Raw genomic sequence first — 23681 nt, 5'->3', positions numbered from 1 at the left:
AATATTCTGGTCCCTCTTTATAATAAGTGTCTAAAACTACTGTGTGCTAATATTGAAATTAATAATACAATGTACTTGTGTACATATTTGTTTTTACATTGTACTGTTAGGAATGATGAGGACGTTGAAGATCTTGATGAAGTTTATTGCAGTATAGCAGTGACATGAAGCACCTTGGGTTCATCAGCATCAGAATGAACCCAGAACATCCAAATCTCAAAACTTTTACCACTCTTAATGTAAATGAAATTGCTCCTGATGTAACAGCTGTGGTCTGTATTAATTAAGTTGTGCCCATTGTCTGCAAATGTGTCCCACACCCATTCCCAATCTGCAATTGACCATTTGCTCAGGATGTGGTCACCCCAAATGGTACATAAACAATATAACTGTTGACTTTCTTCTTCTATATGATAATTAAGCCATTTTGGGGATGAGCTCATTCTAAAATATACTTTGCCCCCACAAATCAAACATGTTGTATATTTACAATTCGTGATCGGGCGGCTCCGACTTCCTTCCGAGCAGATTCAGTCTCTCTTATCATACCTCACACCACAGGAAAATCTGAAAAGATAATCTGTAGAACCATCAAGATAATTGGGACATTACCCTAGGTTTGTTGGAAGGGAATCAGCCCAAAATCTTGTGGTGTGTACCCAGCATTACAGGGAACAGGAGAAAATAAGAAAAAACTAGATAGCAACAAAATCAAAATCTAGAAAGTATCCAAAATAAGGTTTGGGAGAACTGGAGCAAAAGACTTAAACTACTAGAGCAAAAACAAAGGAACAATAAAACTAAAATTATCAAAAGCAAATAAACAAGCAAAACTAACCCTAGCACTGACTGACAAGACCTGCTAAAAATGCACATACACACACAATGAATGCATCAAACCAGCAAAGACATGAGGGAAAGGAGCACAATATAAAGGGAGCAGAGTAAATGAGAAACAGGTGAAGACAATCAGGCCAACAAGGATAGACAAGGATTAAACAAAGGGGCGTAGTAATGAGAAACAAGGAGGCAGGACAAGAGGAGCACATGGCAAACACAAACGAAGACAAAGCAATGTGTTCAGGCACAAGACAAACAAGGCAACATTAAACAAAGACAAAACAGACAAGACTGTCAGTGCAGGATTCTGACAATGGTTCCTCGAGAAGGGGAAGAAGACACTGTGTCTTGGATCAATACCATGGAGATGCAATGTACATCATCGACTTCTTTGTCTGAAGGAGAAGTGCAGGCAAGCTCGAGGCATGGAAACAAGACAAAGTGTCTTGTTCCTCTTCTCAGGGAACCTTGGTTATAGTCGTAACCTGAGACGTTCCCTTTCAAAGCAGAACTCAACACTCTGCCCTGTATCGATACTATGGGGAATAAATACCCACTCTGCCATGCTGAGGGAATGCCAGCCTATGCCAGCCAACCATAATGGCCATAACATAAATTGACTTAAAGGGATAGTTCACCCAAAAATGAAAATTTGATGTTTATCTGCTTACCCCCAGGGCATCCAAGATGTAGGTGTATTTGTTTCTTCATTAGAACACAAATGATGATTTTTAACTCCAACCGCTGCCATCTGTCAGTGTTATAATGCAAGTCAGCGGGACTATAAGAGTAAATAAAACACGACAGACAAATCCAACTTAAACCCTGCGGCTCGTGACGACACATTGATGTCTTAAGACACGAAACGATCGGTTTGTGCGAGAAACCGAACAGTATTTATATCATTTTTTACCTCTAAAACACCACTATGTCTCGTGCATATACTTCAATGAGTGCTAGACATCACTGCCGCTGTCAGAGCGCGATCAGACCTCACGAATCGAGTGATGAACACAGTTGGACATAGTGGTGTTTTAGAGGTAAAAAATGATATAAATACTATTCGGTTTCTCGCACAAACCGATCGTTTCGTGTCTTAAGACATCAATGTGTCGTCACGAGCCGCAGGGTTTAATTTGGATTTGTCTGTCGTGTTTTATTTACTCTTATAGTCCAAGTTCCCGCTGACTTGCATTATACCACTGACAGATGGCAGCGGTTGAAGTTAAAAATCATCATTTGTGTTCTAATGAAGAAACAAAGACACCTACATCTTGGATGCCCTGAGGGTAAGCAGATAAACATCAAATTTTCATTTTTGGGTGAACTATCCCTTTAAATAGACTTACTTAGCTGGAGTTAGATACATCAGTTATTCAGGGCGTGTCCTGAGACATATGCTTCGAGACACAATAGCACTGTCCAATTTGTAAACAAACTGATTATTTTCAATTAATTCCGATTATTTTCTTGACCCAAAAAAAGTAAAAATGAAAAGATAGTTCTGAGTAAAAATGAAAACATAGTTCTGATAATAGATAATATCTCTTTTTGGATGCCTTTTGTAATTTGTACAATATAGATTTCACCAAAACACAGTTTGTGGTGATGCTGAACAGAAATCAAGAAGAGTTGAAATCCATGTATCAGACTCGGTTATAGTGTGACATACCCATGATAATAATGCAAAAGCATGAAACAGAAGGAACATGAATTTGCATGCTAAATAGCCTACAATTGGGTGTACTGTATGTGGTTGTGCTTTTGTATGAGTCATTTCACTTTGAGATTATATTGGAATTGCCCCCGGACAACTAATGCCAGATATGCAAGATCTTATCCACTCAAATAGGAAAAGATTGAAATCTCAAAAATGGTTGGTCCATACTATGTTAACTGAATTTACAAGTCTGGCTCAAAATGAGACAAGAATGTATGCAACTGACAGCGCGAAAAGTAAGTTACAAATGACGAATTTAAGAATTGATTTTTGTAAATAACTCATCTTTAGGTCACTACAACGGGCATGTCCATATCACCATCTCGACGATGAAGATTTTACAACATGTTGGAAGTCATTTGCTAACATGAGTCAAAGGAGCCAAACCCCTTGTCTCTATGATGTTCTGATGCAGAGATATGGGTCTTGCTAAATGATTGTTAGGGTACTCTGTTTGGATGCTAGGGAATGGCTTGGCAGTTGCCAATGATGATACTCCAAAGGCTGCTTGCCAGTGTGGATGATATAAACAAACCCCCATGTCCCCCAAGATATCCCTCTTTGAGTTTCGGTTGCTATCGTGCTCGACAGTGGTTGTTAAGGCGTGGCTTGATAGCTTCACAATGATCCTGAGAGACTGTTGCCTGAGTAAAATGAGCCCATCCCCATGCCTCTATAGCACTGTGCTGCAAAGATATCCATCTGGGCCTTTTATAATGGGATCAGTTGCAAGGGTGCTCTAAATGGTTGCTAGGGCGTGGCTAGACAGTTTCCATGGTGATAGTAATTTTTTAGGGTATATGTACTTTTACTTAAGTACTTGATCTGTGTACTTCGTCCACCACTGCTGCTGTCCACCAGGGAACCATCCTACTTAAAGACTAATGAGGCAGCACTAGCCATAGTGACAGAAAACAGAGAGATTCTGCAGTACCAGAAAGGGAAAGCAAGGTTACTTAAGCTACCAGTCTCATGGTTGCTGTTAAAGATAGTAATAGAGTAATAGCAACAAAGATTAGAGTCAGTCAAAAAACAAGTAACATACCCCAGGTGTTTCCTTACTTAAACACCCCATTTTTATGGGGAAGGAATTGAACATCTCTACCCTCAAGCCATGTGCCACACTTATCAGAAGGCAGATCATAAAATAAAGGAAGCATACCATTTACATCATCAATCCAACCTCAGGTCCTGATGTAACCACTTGTTACAACCTGACAGCTGGGGTGTTACTTCTCCTTTTCGATTCAGTCCTGTTCACCAAATCGCTTTCTTTTAATCATACCAAGCCCGCGTTCAGACATAAACACTGAAGCTCTGCAACAAAAATGGCATAGCAGTATGACAGCAGACAGACGAATTTGTTGAATAAAGTTGTTATTTTTGTTTTGCTTTTGAACACAAAAAGTATTCTCGTCACTTCATACCATTAAAGGTGCGTTCACATCATAACATAATTCCCGTAACTGAAGCTGTTTAAACTGTTTTTGCTATCATTTTACGGTTTAGTTATCACATGGCCATATAAATACATTTTATATGTCCTACAAAAGGTCTTAAAAAGGTCCTAAAAAGGGTCTTAAAAACAAACCCCCCAGATATCCGTGGTGAGACAGGCGGGAAGAGTTGTCATCATGAAGACCTTTTTTCTTATGTGTTTAGTCACTGGTTATTTTCAGACAGTTTATGTTTTGCTACTAATTCCTACTATACTTTATTCAAGCACCTATAAATGTATTTATTAACTGATATGGTTAATACGCTGTTAAATCAGTATATTTTATCAAAGTTTAGCTATGAAATGTAAGGGCTCAAACCTTGCAGTTGATGCGAAGCAATCATTTGTTTTAATGATCTATTGCATTTTCAATAAAAGAAATGCAACAACATATAAACTGGAAAATTTTAGTTAAGTGTACTTTTACGTTATCTGAATACTTAAAAATATAAGTTTATTCAATGGGAAGACCACATTAAGTCAACTTAAAACAAGTTTTGAAGATAAAACAAGTATTTTTAGGTACTCAGTTAAACTGCAGGGATGTGTTTCCTCAAATAATTTGAGTAGAAGCAACTTATTAGGGTTTACAGTGCAGTTTAATAAACAAAACCCAAACCAAATACAGAACAAACAGAACTAAACAATGCCATTAACAAGAGTGCTTGACTATGACTTGAACTTGACATAAATGGTTACATGAAAAAAGCAAAGCTAACAAAAGGACTATGGAAACAAAAGGGTTATATACACACATGGACTATGATAAACAAGATACACCTGAGCATGATAAAGACAATGAACCAATGACAAAACAGAACTGATTAACATATGACAAAATCAACCAATGAAAACCTAACACATCAAACAAAGGAAACACATGGCCACAATGCATGAGGAGAAGCTATTAATCTGAAATTAAGCAATAGAATAATGTGGATACAGTATTAATATACTAAAAGCAATAAAGTGGAACAGTGGGGAAAGGAGTTTACAGATTAATTAATAAAGTAAATTAAAAAATAAGATATGTAGGTAAATCAAGAAAAAAAATGTATTTACAGTAGAATAAGTTTAGGGTATTCCAATTTAAACAGCACTCCCAAAATAATAGGAAAACATCCAAATGGATTACGTGAACAATGCCAGGTTAAGGAGACTATATCTCATGCAATTACTGAATGTACTAAATATGAGCAGGAAAGGAACAATATGATAGAAGAAATTAGGAAAAACAGACCTCAGGAATTAAATATTAAAGCTTTAATAAAATGGTCAAGTGAGATAAACAGTAAAGCTTTCTTTGAATTTATTAGGGTGACAGGGCTGATGAATAGAATCTAAACTCTGTTCTGGAGCAGAAGGTTTTGGTAATGCACCTATGGATGCTAGTCGTCGTTAAAGAACAAATGAGGAGATTAAGGAATCACATGACATGAAAAATTCTAAACAGATGTGACAAGTCAGTAGGTCCCTCAAATAAAATCATTAAGTGCTTTCTGAGCAGCAGTCAAACGGTCCAGACGGGCATGTAGGTCTCTGCGTCTTGTACCAACTTCAGTGGCCTCAAACAGGAGCTCGCTCACATCTGCCCCGTCCAGTAAACTCAACATGTCAGTATACAGGAGGTGGGCAGTCTGCTTCAGCATGAAAAAAGAAATCATCATGGGCAGTTGGTCAGCCATCCACTGCACCACAATCTGAAAGAAAATCACAGAGGTACTAAGCACTGCAGTTCATTCAGTCTCTGAACAAAGCTTCATATTTGTTACTGAAAATTAAAAAAAAAATCTACCTCATAATACGCCTGCAGCATTTCACTGTACTTGCTCTTTATGTCAAAGACAGGTAACTGCTTTTCTGAAAATGTCTCTTCGCTAATCTCATTCAAGATCTTCAAGTAGATGGGATCTTGAGTGTAGACCATGTTTTCCATTTCAACCTGCTCTGAGATCCTCTGTTCAGTCTTATCTTCCTGACTTGACTGATTGTTGTTGATTTTGGTCTTTCAAATGAAGAGGAAAGAGAACCCGATTAAAGGAATATTCCAGGTTTTGGGGGTTGGAATATTGGCTTACAAAGCATTGGGTTACAAACACAAAAGCACGCAGCAAGTGAGGTAATTACAGTGGAAGAAGTTCTCAATTTCGGTGATACCCCCTTTTAAAAACTATTTTAAAATGTTGAAAAATTTAGGGACATTTAATGATAAGTTTAATGTCACTCATAGAGACGCCAGACATCAAAGCTCTTGATGCCGCCATACCCCTTGTGGAATGAGCACGGACGTTAAATGGAGAAGACTGTCCGGCCGCTTCATATGCAAGTGAGATGGCCTCGACCACCCACTTACTCATCCTCTGCTTGGACGCCGGTCCACCTTTATTAGGGGAACCATAACAGACAAACAATTGCTCTGTTTTACGCCACAGGGCAGCTCTGTGGACGTATGCATCCAAAGCCCTCACTGGGCAGAGCAGATTCAGTTTTCCCTGATCCGAGGATATAAATGGAGGAGGATGGAAGGCTTGAAGCACAATAGGACCCGGGACATTGGTGGGGACCTTCGGCACATAGCCAGGTCTAGCATGAAGAAATGCTCTCACCATTCCAGGAGCGAACTCCAGATATGAGGGGGCCACTGAAAGGGCCTGAAGATCTCCAATTCTTCTTAGAGAAGTAATAGCAAGTAAGAATACCATCTTTAAAGTCAGAAACTTTATAGACACCTCCTCCAGTAGTTCAAAGGGAGCCTCGGCTAACCCTTGTAGAACCACTGACAAGTCCCAAGCCGGGGTCCTTGTGCGCACTGGAGGCCTCAACCTCAGTGTACCACAGAGGAAGCGTGACACGAGGAGGTCTCGACCCACCGAGGAATCCCCCCCAACATGATAGGCTGATATAGCCGGAACATAAACCTTGAAGGTTGAATAAGATAGGCCTTCCGAGAATTTTTCTTGGAGAAAGCATAGCACAGAGCTAATAGGAGCATGGACAGGGTCCGTTTCATGTTGTCTACACCAAGTAGAGAATAGATTCCATTTATAGGAGTAAAGCTTCCTCGTGGAGGGAGCCCTGGAGCTAAGTATGGTCTCAACAACCTCAGTTGAGAGACCAGCCTCTATGAACCTGGCCCCCTCAGAGGCCAGGCCCACAGTTTCCATAGTTCTGGACGGGGATGTATTATCGCGCCGCCTGCCTGAGATAGAAGATCCGGCCTTAGGGGAAGCTCCAGTGGAGAGCCGTCTATCATGGACACCAAGTCCGAGAACCATATTCGGGTCTGCCAGTACGGGGCCACCAGTATTAGGCTGACCCCTTCCTGGCGTACTTTCTCCAGGACTCGTGGGAGCAGAGTGAACGGGGGAAATGCATACAGACGTAGCCTCGGCCACGTCTGTACCATGGCATCCAGACCCAGAGGCGCTGGATGCGTGAGGGAGTACCAGAGAGGACACTGGGTTGACTCTCCCGAAGCGAACAGGTCTACTTGTGCCTGACCAAAGTTCTTCCAAATGAGATCCACCACTTCCGGATGGAGTCTCCACTCCCCGGGCCTCGGCCCCTGCCTCGACAGGGCGTCTGCCCCCACATTCTGACTCCCGGGGATATAAGCTGCCTTCAGTGAGCGCAGCTTCCTCTGAGACCACAGGAGGATCCGATGGGCCAAGTAATTTAGTTGGCGAGACCGTAGACCCCCCTGATGGTTTATATAGGAGACCACTGACATGTTGTCTGTGCGGACCAGCACATGGTGATCTCTCAGGTCTGGGAGAAAGTGTTTTAGTGCTAAAAACACCGCCACCATCAACTCTCTTGGCACATAAATCAGCTGGAGTTGATGGTCCTCCCAAAGACCCTGAGCTGAGCGACCACTCATGATCGCTCCCCAGCCCGTGAGGGAAGCGTCTGTCGTAAGCATTGCGTGACGACCAGAGGCCCCCAACACAGGTCCCTGGGACAGGAACCAGGGGTCTTTCCACACGGATAGAGCACGAAGGCATCGCCGTGTGACTTTGATCATACGGAAAGGATTTCCCCTCGGGGAAAACCCCCAGGTCCTGAGCCACCACTGTAGGGGTCTCATGTGCAAGAGGCCAAAAGGAATTATGTTGGACGCAGCTGCCATTAGACCCAACAGTTTCTGGAACTGTTTCACAGTGAGTGACTGGCCTAACCTCACCCCTTTTACGGCTGACAGAACAGAGCTCACACGGACAGGAGTCAGACGTGCCCGCATTATTGTGGAATCCCACATAACACCTACATAATTGGTGGTCTGAGCCAGAATCAGCACACTCTTCTTGGCATTGAGCCTCAGCCCAAGCCTTTTCATGTGAGACAGAACAACATCTCGATGTTGAACTGCCTGTTGCTCTGAGTGAGCTAGAATCAACCAATTGTCGATATAATTGAGTATGCGGATGCCCTGGAGTCTCAAGGGAGCCAGGGCTGCATCCACGCACTTCGTGAACGTGCGGGGTGATAATGATAGGCCAAACGGAAGAACCTTGTACTGGTAAGCTTCGCCCCCGAAAGCAAACCTGAGGAACTTCCAATGAGAAGGATGGATGGACACATGAAAGTATGCATCTTTCAAGTCTATCGTCACAAACCAGTCCTCGGACCTGATTTGGGGAATGATCTGTTTGAGTGTAAGCATCTTGAATTTCAGTTTCTGTACAGACCGATTTAACACACATAAATCTATGATAGGACGAAGTCCTCCATCCTTCTTTGGAACTATGAAGTAGCGGCTGTAAAAACCTGACAGCTTGCTGGGAGGAGGAACCCTTTCTATAGCTCCTTTTTGCAAAAGTGTCATAACTTCCTGTTCCATAACCAGAGACTGCTCGGGGGTCACCACTGTGGGAAGGACCCCGTTGAATCTGGGCGGGCGAGACCCGAACTGTATTCTGTAACCCTTTTCTATCATGAGCAGCACCCAATTTGATATATTCGGTAGAGTTTTCCATTCTTCTAGAAAATCTACTAAGGGAACCAGTCTCTCGAGACTGGCCTCTGGTGTTTTTTGAGCACTTGGCTCGGCGCTCTGAAACGGCACGCCGGCAGAAGTCAGCCGAATCAAGTGACGACCGACCTTCCTCGGAAGATCGTGGGGACCTGACGCACACTGGATGACAGATATGGCGTGGTCCCCGGAGGGCGCCGGAGGGAAGCGGGTGTCAGATGTATCAACACCAAGCTTCCTCCGGACGGGGGCCGCCCTCCTGGGTCCTGACCCACAGATATCAGGACCGCTTCTTAGAAGCCTTCCGCGCTACAATGATGGCCTGCAGGTCCGTCTTGCCCTGGGAAGGCTTCTGTTGTGCGGCTCGCCCCTGTCCCCAGAATCTACGTGGGTGAGCACGGGCAGCCACACTTATTTTCTGTTGCGCTCTGTGGTGCGCTGAGGAGCTCGTTGTGGACCGAGACTGCTCCCGTTCAACAGTCTCGGCGGGGACTTTAGACCGGCGGGGGAGGAACCTCTGAAACGCCGCAGATTGTTTCTTGGTCTCCTGGAACCTCTCAACGACAGTTGTAACTGCGTCGCCGAAGAGGCCCGCAGGAGACAGCGGCGCATCCATAAGGGCAGATTTGTCCCTGTCCCTTATGTCAGAGAGGTTCAGCCACAAGTGCCTCTCCGTGGCCACCAGGGCTGCCATAGAACGGCCCACTTCTTTAGCCGTCTCCTTGGTGGCACGGAGAGCCAGGTCTGTCGCCATGCGCAGTTCCTGGATGCACTCGAATGTGGCCTCCCCGCTGGTATCAATTTCCCCCAGCAGGTCGGCTTGGTAAGCCTGCAGCAGCGCCATGGTATGAAGACACGCTGCTGCCTGACCTGCCGCCGCATAAGCCTTGCCCACCAGGTTAGATGTAGTTTTAAGGGGCTGGGTGGGCAGCGTCGGTGCTTTTAAGGACAATGCCGACTCAGGCGAGAGATAGCCCGCGAGCGTCTCTTCAACCCGGGGCATCGCCGCATAACCATGTTGTTTCAGCCCCACGATGTTACTATAGACCGAAGTCTGGGGGGTGAAAACTCGATGTTGGACCGGTCTATTCCAAGATCTAGACACCTCAGTGTGTAGATCTGGAAAGAACGGTGAGCACCGACGTTGGGGTAGTGGCGGTTCCTCTTCCCCTGCGTTGACGCTCATCACATCAACATCCTCAGATGAAGATAGATGAAGCGCCGATGTCTCTCCCCGAGGGGAAGAAACCGCTGGGCGTGCTTCCACCGCGGCAGGAGAGATACTGGGTCTGGCAGTTAAAGGGAGAGATAGGGCGGGGCCCGTCTCAACCCCGCTGCCAGATCCATCTGTGAACCCCACCAAATGGAGTCTCCGCTCTGCCTCGGCAGCAGCAGGACCCGATCCGCGGGGAACACCGACCGAGGCACCCCCTTTATTATCAAAGAGTGCCCGGCGAGATCTCAACACTCTAAGGGTGAGCTTTTCACAGTGCACGCAGACAGCTCCCTCGAGAGCTGCCTGTGCGTGCTCAACCCCCAGGCAAACGATACACATATCGTGTGTCCCCGTCAGGAATGTAGCGAGTGCAGGGAGAAGCACACTTCCTGAACCGCTTGCCTTCCGCCATTTTATATATATATATATATATATATATATATATATATATATATATATATATATCGTGTCTTATTTGTATATATGTATGTAGTGTTGTGAGACTCTTGTCCTCAGACAAAGAGAAGACAAACAAACACTAAATAGGACGCACAAACAGCGATCACAAATATATACAAGTGTTGCTGGAACTCTTGTCCTCAGAAGAAGAGTGAGACCAAAATAATGGAAAGACAGACAAACACTAAATAAGACACACGGGATAACATGGAGCGCTTGCTGAAGATAGCAGAAGCTAGTGTTCTCTGCATCCGGGCATGCTTTATAGTTTCCTGGTCCGTGACGTCACCCGTCTCTGATGTCTCGTTACACGATTGGTTGGATACAGGAGTGCTTCAATGACGATATCACGCAGAAGGTTCCCAATGCGTTTCACGCAGCGTCGATAGTTCCCACGAAAGGGAACTATTTTTTTTCACCTTTATTTCTGAATTATAATAATAATTAAAATGCTCTTTCAGTTTTAACTGTTTTGTTAAATGAAAAGCACATGCCATTGAAAAACCTTTTTCAGTAAGCCTACATTGTTCTGTAATGTTTTTCTTTTTTCTATGTTGCAAAAACACATAACAGAACACTGAAATTAGGAATATTAAAATGGATTTTATCCCATAATGAATAACTGAAAAATCATTATTGTAGCAATATTTACCTCAGTGATATTTTGAAGTACAGAGTAGTTCTGAAAGCATTTATATGACACATCTTTGAATTGCTTGAGGATGATGTCTGCAGGAGAAATACATAAATAAAAAACAAGCTTCACAATTTAGATATGCTAAAACTATTAAACATTTTTCAATTGTGATCTAATCATTTAGTTTTATAATGGAGATAAGATGTGTGATGGTACCTTTGATGGCACTGAGCAATTCAATGGCCGACTTCTTAAGTGTGGCCACTTGGTCCTGCAGAACCCACTCAAACATTCTGTAGTTGCTGAAACCGAGCAATTCCCTCCCTCTGTAATTCTTGCTAAACTCTTTCAAACTGCAAACTTGTTTAGGAACAAGATGGATTTTTTATTAAATTAACTGACTTTTTGTAAGCTTATAACTCTTAGAAAATCACAACAGCAGTGAATTCAAGGTTATAGTATGTATAATGTTGAAAATATACAGACAGGTTGGCTTTGTATGGTTAAGATGATCATTCCACTTCTTGAATTCGGCCCGAAGCTGGGAAAACACATTTTCTGGATTAATCAGCTCCCCTGATGATAAGGAGTTGATTTGATCATTGAATCTTTTTAAGATCTGTGATAAAGAGATACTATTTGTTACATAAGCATGTTATTGTACATTATCATTTTACAGCAAAAGTGTTTTCTCTGGGGAGGTTAAAAAAACACATTTGGATGAGAAAATAATTTACAATACAACAACAACAACACAAGGAAGATGCAGCGTTTCAATCATGAACTCTATAAACCATAGCACCACCTAGTGTCAGACAGTGATGTGTATGTGTGCTTGAACAGTGGATGAGATTTGGGACCATCTGACGGCAAGATATTTTTACAGCAGATACAAGGAAGAAGGAGAATATCACAACAAACACAAACCGTTTCCTCCAATTTGGACACTAAATGATAAATCTCAGAAACAAAAAGTTGTGATGACTTGTGTAGCATATGCACACTTATCAGGACAGTCAGTAAACTTTGGAATGTTCAGAACGCTTTTAGCATGCTGGACTGTGTTGTAAAGTCTCATCTCGGCTCCGACCGGTCTGCAAAAGACGAGCCCATTTGACAACTTTGTGGCCTGGCCGAAACTAAACAGAGATGCCCACTTCCAGCTCTTGGGACATCAAAGGGCCCCTCCTGTAGACTGTGCCAGATCACATTCCACACACACCCCCCACACACACACACACAGACACACAAAAACACAGAAACATGCTTAGAGATTGTATGTACAGCTACTCTTAAAATATGACCAAAAGTGTACCCGTCATATTTTAAGTGCATGTATGCTTCCTAGTGTTTAGACTTAGTTTAAATGAGTGTATTTGTGCTAGTGTTCATTTTAATGATGGAATTTTGTCTGTAAACCATAACTCCTTCTACATGCTTCTCTTATATATATCAAGTTTAGATTCATTTTAAAGCTATTTCCACGTCTCATTCATCTATGTATATTACATGGCTGTCAAATGCATTGTTCGATTTGTTTAATGATATTGTGAAGAAAGTGCTCCATCTCGAAATCCGATCTGATAGTCATAAAGTATGCAAATTCAGCTAGGAGACCAAACAAAGGAACTTTGCCCGCCAAATAGTGCTGCACATCTATTGGCCGTTACAATTCAGGAGGTGTGTTAGCTTGGTTTTCCATAAAAACAAAACCAAACTTGGTCTCCCGATTGTCTCTCAACTGCCCCTGAACTGCCTCAGGCGACAGCGCTGTCATCACGCGCTCTCCTTCCGGGACGACCATTTCCTTGGTCTCTCTTTCTCTCTTCTTTCTTCTCTGTCATCTTACGCGTCAGTTAAACCTCGTTTGAAAACCCCGCCGGAGAAACCCTCTCGGAAAGGACCAACCAAGCCAGGCGCATTGAAACTCTGCTGCACACCGACTTGAACCATTTGCAAGTATTATAATTTCTCTGAAAATTGGTTTAAACTGATTTCTGTGCTGGCTCTCAAAGGGTTAACTGTCGTAATTTGCCATTCTTTGACCATCCTTCCTCTCCTGTCTCTACGTTCCCTTTTTGTATATACTTGTATATTCTGTATTTAGACGTATAACCTCTGGTGTCGTAGTTTGTATATATTAACCACATTATTCATGCTCGATTGTTCTTTTTGCTCATTTCAACAAAAACCTGGTCACTTTAACGTTTTGATCCTATATCCTTGCTTTACGTTTGGATGCTAGAATAGGAGGTCCTTCTCGTGGCCAGAGAAAAACCTTCCTTTGATAATATTCTATGAGGAGCTTAGTTTGCTGGACAAACGAACAGTTTCTCTAAATAATTATTAAACCAGAACTAATCATATATATAATTGATTATAATTCGTTATAATTAATTCACCATATATGGTTAATTCCCCCTTGGGTCGGTATGTGCATAATAATTATTCATAAAGCTTTATGAATTATTATATTCATATTCCACCCATAAATTGATTAATAACTGTACGAATCGCTACACTTGAGATCCTACTTCAATGAGGAACTGTTTGGTCCCCTTAGGGTCATTTGGTGGTCCAGCCTCACATTCTTTGAGCTCATTCTTCACATCCCACAACTGTGTTATTATCTGCTCATTGAGCTGTGGCAGTGATTTCTGGCAAAGATGGATAAAAAAAACATGATTTATTATAGTCTCTCAATCCACTTCCAATTCACGCTGCCATAAATTGCAGATTTTTTGTACAACTACATTCATGTTCAGTGTAAGCAGGCCTTTAGAGTGAGACATTTAAAAACTTACTTTGATATGATCGACAAGATTCTGAGTCAGTTTGATGGCAAAAAAATTTAATAGTTGCTTTATCCTCTTTCTAGAAGCATCTGTAGAAAATGACTGTCACGGTTCATGGGTTCACTGACTCATTCCCGCTCTGTCTGCGTGTGAGTGTGTGTTGTGTTTGGGTGCTGTCAGTGTCAGTTAGTCATTAGCATTGCTATGGTGACTGACTGCGCTGATCAGTCACAGGTGCGTCTCGTTATCTGTCCTATATGTAGTCCTGTGTTTGCTGTTTTCTTTGTCAGATCATTCTTGTGCTCACGTTGTGGTCTTGTTTCCTGTGAGTTTGTTTTCTGTTTGAGAGTGGATTCTCACCCAGCCCTGTTTCTCTGGATTACCGTCTGCCTGTTGGATTCCAGCCTGCTGCAGTCTCGTTGCCACCGAAGCCTGACGTGTTGCATGTGTCTGACCATCTTGCCCTGTTTTGTGGATCAATAAACTGTTGTACACTTGCTATTGGATCCGGTGTTTTTTGTCCATGACATAACGATCTGACCAGACATGGATCCAGCGAGTGCTGCCGAGCTACAAGAGATTCTGTCTGATAGCAACGTCCGTTTTGATCGCCAGGAGGAACAGATCATGACAACGGGATGTGCTGTGCAGGCTTTGGTGGCGCGGGTCTCTGAACTGACCACACAGTTGCAACAACTGCGAACCGACTCTGCCCACACTCCCACTGTGCCCAGCCCACTATCCACGGTTCCGCCTGGTGACCACTCTGCTCGACCCATGCAGCCCCGATTGCCAGCCCCCACGGTTTATTCTGGTGAGCCACAATTATGCCGTTCCTTTCTGGCTAAATGTTCCTTGTTTTTTGCTCTCCAGCTGTCATCATTTCCCACAGAGGAGTCAAAGGTGGCATTTGTGATAACATTGCTATCAGGACGAGCAGTGCTGTGGGGAACGGCAGTTTGGGAGCAAGGTCATCTGTGTTGTGTATCGTTTCAGTCTTTCAATGCGGAGCTCAAGAAGGTGTTTGATCGCTCGGTCTCTGGGAGAGAGACGGCACAAGCTTTGGTGGACCTCCGTCAAATAGAAAGAACTGTTACGGATTATTCCATCGAATTCCGAACTCTGGCGGCAGAATGCAACTGGAACACGGAGGCACAGTGGGATATTTTTCTGCATGGGTTGTCCCGGGAGGAGAGGGAACAACGTCGAGTATGGGGACTTTGTTTCTACTGTGGAGCTGCAGGACATTTTGCTGTTAAGTGTCCAGTTAAAACACAATACCCGTCAGTAGGCATGAGGCGGGTGGCATTGCCTTCAAGAAATCTTCTCTTGCTGCGACTGTCCTCCCGGTAAGACTACAGTGGGCTTGGTGGAAGTCATCGGTGTGAAGCTCTTGTAGACTCTGGAGCGAGGGAAATTTTATGGACGTTAACTTAGCTTACAAGCTCAACATTCCTGTGCATTCACTTACTCATCCAATATCCGTCAATGTTCTAGATCGACAGCCGCTGTCACCTATCACTCATTCTACGGGGATGGTGAGTCTCACTACATCGGGCAACCACACGGAGAGAATTAAATTCTACCTGACTGACACAGCCTTGGTTCCAGTGGTGCTGGGGCATCCATGGCTAACACTCCATAACCCCCACATTAATTGGAGCCTGAGAACGGTCTTGGCGTGGGATGAGAAATGTCATGCGTCTTGTTTGGTTTCTGCTTGTTCTCCTGTTTATTGTTCTTTGTTGCAGGATGAGCTGGTGAACCTGTCTAACGTGCCCGAAGAGTATCTCGACCTGAAGGGAGTGTTCAGTAAGTCCTGGGTGTTACAGTACAGAAGGGACGGAGACAGGAAATCACAATAGATGGTGTTTATTGAAACCAGTACGAAATACTGGCAGTGCAGGTAAGTGACCAGTGCAGCAATGGAGATACTTGAAGTGCAGAGTGGTAACACAGTCCTTTTGTGATTGCAGGTGGAATGGTTCTTGGAGACGTCGGAGAAGGAGATCGCTGGAGACAAGGAGCACTCACACAGAGACGAGGAATCACACAAGGAGAACAGGAGACGCTGGAGACAGGTAAGTAGATTACAGGGAGTCCTTAAGGTAAGCATATAAGTAAGTATAATGCAAACGAGACCGGACATTGGAGTGGTGTGTGTGAGTGCTCTTTATACTGGTGTTGATGAGGTGCTTGATGAGGTGCAGGTGTCGGTGATTAGTATTCTGGTAATTGAGTGCGCTGTGATTGGTGGAAGGTGGAGCCTGACGTGTCTGTGACACTGGGCTGCTTCTCTGCCTCCGCATCGTCCCTATGACTGTGCTATAGATTTATTACCAGGTACGTCTCTGCCTAAGGGCAGGTTATACTCGCTTTCTGCTCCGTAAAGGGAGGCCATGGAGAAATATATTTCTGATTCTCTGGCAGCCGGGCTCATCCGTCCTTCCTCTTCTCCCACTGGGGCAGGGTTTTTTTTGTGGGGAAGAAGGATGGTTCCCTGCGACCATGTATTGATTACCGAGGGCTGAACAACATCACGGTAAAGAACACCTATCCCTTGCCGTTGATTTCTTAAGCCTTCGAGTGGTTGCAGGGAGCGTCCATCTTCACAAGAGGGGGATGAGGGGAAAACCGCATTTAACACCCCTAGGGGGCACTTTGAATACCTTGTTATGCCCTTCGGGCTATCCAACTACCCCGCGGTTTTTCAAGCGCTCGTTAATGACGTGCTGAGAGATATGATCGATCAGTTCATATATGTCTACCTGGACGACATATTGATATTTTCCTCTTCTCTCCAGGAACATGTTCAGCACATCAGGCGGGTGCTCCAGAGGCTGCTCGAGAATGGGCTTTTTGTCAAGGTGGAGAAATGCACGTTCTATGCACAGTCGGTTCTGTTTTTGGGGTACATAATCTCGTCCGAGGGAATGCGCATGGATCCCGATAAGGTTAGAGCTGTGGTGGATTGGCCAACCCCAGATTCCCGCAAGGCCCTGCTGAGGTTTCTGGGGTTTGCCAATTTCTACCGGCATTTTATTCGCAATTACAGCCAACTTGCCGCTCCTCTGACCGCCTTGACCTCCATCAAGGTGACGTTCAGGTGGTCTGGTGCAGCTAAAACTGCATTTACCAACCTCAAGAGCCGCTTTGTTTCAGCTCCCATTCTCATTGCCCCTGATCCCACACGTCAGTCTGTGGTGGAGGTCGATGCGTCAGAGGTGGGGGTAGGCGCGGTACCTCTCCCAGCGCTCTTCCTCGGACGACAAGATGCACCTTTGTGCGTTTTTTTCACATAGACTGTTGTCTGCTTAACGTAATTATGACATTGGTAAAAGAGAGTTGCTGGCAGTCAAGTTAGCGTTGGAGGAGTGGCGTCATTGGTTAGAGGGTTCAGGAGTACCCTTTGTCGTCTGGACCGACCATAAGAATCTTAAGTACATCAGATCTGTTAAACGACTCAACTCCAGGCAGGCTCGGTGGGCACTTTTTTTTGGTCGTTTTGATTTTTCCATTTCCTACCATCTGGGGTCCAAGAACATCAAACCCGATGCCTTGTCTCGTATTTTTGACCATTCCGAACAACCGTCTACTCCTGAGTGCATTACACCTGAGAGACTAGTTGTCTCCTTACTCGTATGGGAGATCAAGTCGAAGGTCCGCACGGCCTTAGAAGGGGTAAAGCCTCCGTCCGGTTGCCCACCAAGTTGTTTATTTGTGCCGGAGGGGTTATGGTCTGACGTTATTTGATGGGGTCATTGTTCCAATGTGGCGTGTCATCCAGGAGTGAATCGTACCAGTTTTCTAGTTAAACAGTGATTCTGGTGGCGCTCCATGGCTCGTGACATCCGAGATTTTGTTTTGGCCTGCTCAGTTTCTACTCGGTTTAAGACTTCCAATTGCAATCCGGAGGGGTTACTTTAGCCGCTGTCTGTCGCTTCGAGACCCTGGTCCCACATTGCGCTCGATTTCGTCACAGCCCTCCCGCCATCCCAGGGCAATACAGTCATTTGACTGTAGTGGACCGGTTCTCGAAGGCGGACCATTTTATTCCCTTGCCCAAATTACCCTCTGCCAAGGAGACAGTGGTTACGGTCATTGATCATGTCTTTCGCATTCATGGCCTCCCGATGGACGTGGTTTGTGACAGGGGGCCCCAATTTGTATCCAAATTTTGTCGTTTGCTGGGTGCGTGTGTCAGTCTGTCTTCTGGTTTTCATCCTCAGAGCAACGGCCAAACTAAGCGGGCCAACCAGGACCTTGAGCGAGTGTTGTGATGTTTGGTGTCACAGAATCCTTCCTCCTGGAGCCAGCAACTCTCATGGGTAGAGTACGCACATAACTCGTTACCAGTGTCATCCATGGGCCTTTCTCCGTTTGAGTGTAGCTTAGGTTACCAGCCACCTGTGTTTCCTAGTCTGGAATCCGAAGTCACGGTCCCCTCTGCTCACGCCTTGATCCAGAGGTGTCGTCTCACTTGGAGAAGAGCCTGAGAGACTCTCCTTCGAGTGGGAGCACGCACTAAGGCCCAGGCCGATCACCACTGGTCGAAGCCTCCCGTCTACGTTGTTGGTCAAAAAGTGTGGCTTTCTTCCAAGAATATTCTTCTCCGCTCCGTTTGTAATAAACTAGCTCCCAAATTCATCTGCCCATTTACTGTCACTAAAATTCTTAGTCCAGTGGCAGTCCGCCTCAAACTCCCTCTGGCGTACAGGAGAATTCACCCCGCCTTTCATGTCTCTAAGATAAAACCTGTTTTTCATTCCACCATTAATCCGCCTGCTCCGCAATCCCCTGTCCTATATGTAGTCCTGTGTTTGCTGTGTTCTTTTTGGATTGGATCCGGTGTTTTTTATCCGTGACAATGACAAAGCACTTTTTGTGAGGTGGTTTAGTTTAGTCCAAATAGCTTATTTACCAGGTATTAACATTAATGGAACACTTTTACTACTAATAAAAAAGGTTCTTTAATGGTTATAAATTGTTCTTCACACTCTTCTGTGGCATCACTGCATCACTTTTGAAACCTTTATTTTTAAGAATGTAGACAACTAGTTGAAATTGAAAACAAAACCTGACCTAAACAGTACAAATCAAGTCTTTCAGACTCATTTTTTGAACACAAACTTAAATTATATTATCCTCAGACTGTAACCTGAAATAGTCATGGTTTTGGAAGAAATCTCTCTCTATTTCTGTCGCCTCCTCCAAAGGAATTTTCTCATCGATCTGCTGTTTTCCTCTACACTTCACCATGACGTAACCTTTCTGTAGAGGAATCACTTTGTTGTGGACAATGTCCAGGATATTCCTCTCTGTTCCCCAGTCTATGAGGTCTGGCTTGGTCAAAATAGCTGTGAAATGAGAATGAAAAATAGTGTAAATGTTAAAAATATTATAGATAAAATTAAAAAAATAGTTAAGAAATGTAAAATGTGCATTACAGATGGTTCTTTTACCCTCAGGATCTACTTCTTGTGCCATTTTTAATGCTTCTGTTGTTGCAATGTCAGTGTTACAAGGGACCACTACCAGGTTTATAGTTTCTTGCATCTCAATAAACTTTGATATTCCCCGCTTCACTTGGACCAGCACACTGAGTGTATCGCTTGCCTGGGACACACCCACGCCGAGGCTGCACTCACAGAGACCAGCTGTTCTGTAAGAGCTTGAGTCTTGCATTGCTGTGCTCAAGAATCGCATTTTTAAAAGAGAGCGATCCCATCTCACACACTCTCCCATTCTCTTCCCCTCTCAAGCCGTAATGGAAGAAACAGCAGAGCCATGGGGAAGAGCAACAGGCTGTAGTGAGCTCACGTCAGCCCAGCAGCCGCGTGCCTCACTCTCCCCTCAGCGTGATGAATCTCCAGTACTCTTCACCCACGAAGACCAGCGCCCTGGTGTGAGCAGTATGGTTTAATTTGGTGGCTCAGAGGAGGACTTTGATTACACTAGGTCTCTGGCTGCATCTAAAGCAGAGGACTGGGTGAACTTTACGAAGGCTGTAGTGGAGTGGAGGCTCAAGAGGAGCCTGCCCACAATCACCTCGATGAATGGTTACTGCAGCTGGGGCAACACCCAAAGTTTATGAAAAACTGAATAAGTCATGGTGCGCACCGCCCCCTATTCAGGACGTGTCCACTATTCCTTTTCGTCTGCCCTCACCTTGGTTGACAGCGCGGAGGAAAAAGTGTACACCAAGCTTTCCTGGCCACCAGCTGGTTTTCAGCCCAGGATATAGACTCTACCTTGCGAGATCACATCAATACTCTCATTTCTACAGGAGCTGCTGGATGGTGGATGCACCCTGTCCACGCTTAAGGTATACTTTGCAGCAAACCACACTCCTATAGCTGGCCAGCCTATTGAGAAAAACGACTTGGTCGACAAGTTTCTCAGAGGGCCCAGAAGGCTGAATCCACCTCGCCCCCACACGGTGCCATCTTGGGACCTGTCCACAGCCTTCGGCCTCTCTTGCTAAAGACAGCCCTTCTGCTAGTTTTGGCATAGGCCAAGCAAGTTGGCAATTTGCAGGCTCTTTCAGTGGTCGGATCTTGCCTCGAGTTTGGGCCTAATGACAGTAAATTCATCCTTAGACCAAGAATCTATGTGCTAAAGGTGCATTCCACATCTTTCAGAGCGCAGGTCATGATGCTCTCCCATCATGCCCCAGGGGCTCCAGCTCCTGTCCCAAGGCAGTTTTGCTGGACAGAACTTTTAAGTCCTTATCTTTCATGTAGCCTGCTATGGGGCCCTTGTCACCAAGCGCCCCCAGGCTACAGGCTTGCAGGACAGCATTCCATTCTCTGCTAATAGCACGGTGCTTTGAATTACATTCCTCATACATGTTATCTACTGATGCAATGCAAGTGAACCGCAATGGAAAGGAATGTTTCAGTTAAAAAACATAACATTGGTTCCCTGAGATAACGGGAATGAGGATTGCATAGCTTGCTGCGCCTGCACATGAGTCGATGCAGCCGCTCCTCAGTAGAACAATTCAGATGAAAATGGCTTTCAGCGTGACTTAAATAGGCAGTTGGCCCCGTCCAAAGCCATTTGTCTGTGCAGGTGCACATGAACCAATCAGGCTTCAGTATTCTGAGAAAAATTGAGTTTTCCCCTTACGCAATGCTCATTCTCATTATCTCAGGGAACAAAGGTTACGTTAGTAACTACTTCTTTGAAATGCAAGATTCACGGCATGGTTTCACAGCACAAATGACAACATTACCAGATACAATGAAAATGTTAAGGGGTAAAAAGTGAATTTCACAAGTGTTTTTCACAACTGTATTTTCCGGAATATACTCAAGTGTTGTTATAATTTTCTGTGACTTACAATATATTCCAAAGTGCCATACAATGCAATACAATACAATTCACGTCAAGCATTCAAAAAATTTTGGACACATTTGAATTTGTGACGAATGACAGTGCTATCTTTAGAGCCCAAGTTTATTTACATTTCCCACATGCTGCAAGTTTAATTTTGCTTTAAATAAATTCCTGTTCTGAAGTTTGCTGAAAGTGATTATAATGATATCATTTCTCTGTGCAGTTATTGTTGTGGTGAGAACTACAGTGGTGTGCTTTTCTTTTTATATTTAGAATAATTTTTAGACATGCCTTATACATTAATACTGATTTAAAGGGTTAGTTCACCCAAAAATGTCTATCATTAAGTAATCACCATCATGTTGTACCAAACCCGCAAGACCTTTGTTTGTCCTCAGAACACAAATTAAGATATTTTTGATTAAATCCTAGGGTATTTGATCCACACATAAGCACTGTATCTTTTGAGGTCCAGAAGGGTATTAAAAGACATCGATAAAACGGTCAACGTGACTACAGTGGTTCAACTTTAATGTTATGAAGTGACGAGAATACTTTTTGTGCTCAAAAACAAAACAAAAATAATGATTTTTTTCAACTAGTGATGGGTGATTTCAAAACACTGCTTCATGAAGCTTCGAAGCTTTACGAATCTTTTGTTTCGAATGAGTGGTTTGTATCGCATATAAAACTGCCAAAGTCACATGAACCATTGAAACCAGTGGCGCAAAGTAGAGTGAGAGAATGGGAATAGGATTGAGACTCATATATGTTCTGAGCATGTGCACAATCAACTGCACCACAGTTAGGACTGATTTATTGCACCACTACTCAGTGCTCAAACGAAGAGAACATTATGGTTCCTACCAGGGGTGGACGTAGCGATTTAGGGGGCCCTTAGCAATCTCTTTTTTAAAAACACTTTTAGGGAAGACAAATTCCTCCAATTATAGTACCTCACTGGAACTAAGGGGCCAAGCCCAACCCCTGAAACACAACCCCACACCATAATCCCCCCTCCACCAAACTTTACACTTGGCACAATGCAGTCATGCAAGTACCATTATCCTGGCAACTGCCAAACCCAGACTCGTCCATCGGATTGCCAGACAGTGATCCGTCACTCCAGAGATCACATCTCCACTGCTCTAGAGTCTTTACACCACTGCATCCAATGCTTTGCATTGCACTTGGTGATATAAGGCTTGGATGCAGCTGCTCGGCCATGGAAACTCATTCCATGAAGCTCTCTACGCACTGTTCTTGAGCTAAACTGAAGGCCACACGAAGTGTGGAGATCTGTAGCTATTGACTCTGCAGAAAGTTGGCGACTTCTGCGTACTGTGAAAACTATAAAGATAACTATAATGATAACTATATTTGCGTCTACACCAACAAATAATAACAGTCTGTTTATTCTAAGCTCATGCGTCACAACATGTTTTTGCTCTTCTTGTTGCATTTACAACAGCAGATGTCCTCAGCTATATTTCGAGTAAATAGCTAGTGTAATCAATATAATCTAACAGTGCATTTAGTCAATATAGGCCTAGTGGAATAAAAACACCTGATTATAATTATAATAACACCTGATTATAGGCCTCATTATAACCATTACGTACACACAAAACATGCCCTGAAAGAGGCGTACACCACTTCCTATGCAAAAGATGGAATTTATAAAAACAACTTGATGGGGAAATTTGTGCACCTACACACAAACTCTGACCCATGCGTACAAACTCTTTTACTATAGAAAAGAAATGAAGTAAACAGAACAATTTTAAACTCTGTTTTCATTTTGATATACACATTCACATTAATATTTAACTTTCATTAATGGTGATAAGCGTTGAAATTACATAAAGTCATGACATAGAAATTAAACAAAAATTATTAATTTAGTCTAGCCTAGGCTAGTGGATGTGCTACATTTGATCCCTTTTCCTGTGACATGCTTTAAAGGCAGCGGAGAGTGATAGAGGCAAAATAATTCCTCTTTAAACTAAACTGCAGATCTCATATTATGACAAAATATTTTTGCGAGAGCAATGATCAGTGATGCACACTATATTATGGCAGTCACTGCTGGATTCAGTTGCCAAAAGGTCCATTGTATTTACACTCCAATAAATAAGTAGACCTATCTGTTTCCACTAAACTTTCTAAAAGATATGTTCACCTTATCAGCAAAACTGCATAC

At 43.7% G+C, this 23681-nt stretch overlaps 1 pseudogene; it reads right to left on the bottom strand.

The window, feature by feature from the left end:
- Positions 1-4239: 4239 nt before the first annotated feature.
- LOC125247014 lies at positions 4240-19822 on the bottom strand (annotated as a pseudogene).
- Positions 19823-23681: the final 3859 nt, after the last annotated feature.

Source organism: Megalobrama amblycephala, linkage group LG15 (assembly GCF_018812025.1).
Source record: "Megalobrama amblycephala isolate DHTTF-2021 linkage group LG15, ASM1881202v1, whole genome shotgun sequence".
Classification (NCBI taxonomy): Eukaryota; Metazoa; Chordata; class Actinopteri; order Cypriniformes; family Xenocyprididae; genus Megalobrama; species Megalobrama amblycephala.
The sequence above is the reverse complement of the archived record's forward strand: the minus strand, read 5'-3'. Positions and strand labels throughout refer to the sequence as shown.